Source organism: Rhea americana, unplaced genomic scaffold (genome assembly GCF_003343005.1).
Source record: "Rhea americana isolate MKP2758 unplaced genomic scaffold, rheAme1 scaffold_83, whole genome shotgun sequence".
Taxonomy (NCBI): Eukaryota; Metazoa; Chordata; class Aves; order Rheiformes; family Rheidae; genus Rhea; species Rhea americana.
In genome coordinates this window covers 949,604-950,231 of record NW_028187012.1, presented here as the reverse complement: position 1 = coordinate 950,231, position 628 = coordinate 949,604, and the positions used below count along the sequence as shown (strand labels likewise).

General features: G+C 65.7%; 1 protein-coding gene across 2 annotated transcripts in view; it reads right to left on the bottom strand.

The window, feature by feature from the left end:
• MEGF10 (multiple EGF like domains 10) overlaps positions 1-362 on the bottom strand; it is a 103,137-nt gene extending 102,775 nt beyond the window's left edge. Inside the window, exon 1 of one of the 2 annotated variants that reach the window (XM_085323261.1) lies at positions 100-362. The gene's annotated coding sequence lies outside the window, so the exon portion shown is untranslated. Of the gene's footprint in view, positions 1-79 lie in introns of both variants that reach the window. The other variant, XM_085323263.1, reaches the window with a different exon arrangement.
• Between the last annotated feature and the right edge of the window lie 266 nt (positions 363-628).

Here is a 628-nt window from a genome sequence, read left to right as displayed (position 1 = left end):
CCCGGCCCCGGCCCGGGGAGGCGCGGCGAGCGCCGCCGCCCGGCGCCCCCTCCCGCCCCTGCCACCCCCCGCGGCTCACAGCAAAACTTGAGCGGGGACCTGAGGCGAGAAGGTCCCGCGGATGCGGCCGGGCTGCGGGGCTCCGCCGGGGGCAGCTCCAGCGGCCGGGGCCGCCCGAGCGAGCCGAACCGAGCCGTCACTGCTCCTCCACCGCGATGTGYCCCTGCGTAACGAAGCGGAGATGCTTGTGTCCCCCCGCCCCGCCAGAAGCGCGGCTAGGAGCAGGCGGGCGAGCCTGCTTCACGGCTCAAGTTGCGGCACTGGAAGGAAAGCGTTTTGTGAAGCTAAGCCGCCACCACTGGTGCCTTTCCACAGAAAAGAACCCCCAAACAACTTACAGGCGGGTAAACGTAGTCCCACCCCTACCCCCACCTTAACACAGCTTCCACGTAACGAGTAGCAATAATAAATACCAAGGGGAGTAGCTAACTTACCACATCAAGCGCTACGAAAGGGAATCTTCTGCCCCGCACGTTTGGTGAGGACCATTTCCACCTACGGGTAGCTGTCTCGGCTCTCCGCTTTTCGCGCACGGGCAAGCCGTGCCATCAAAGGCTCCCCGGCTCCA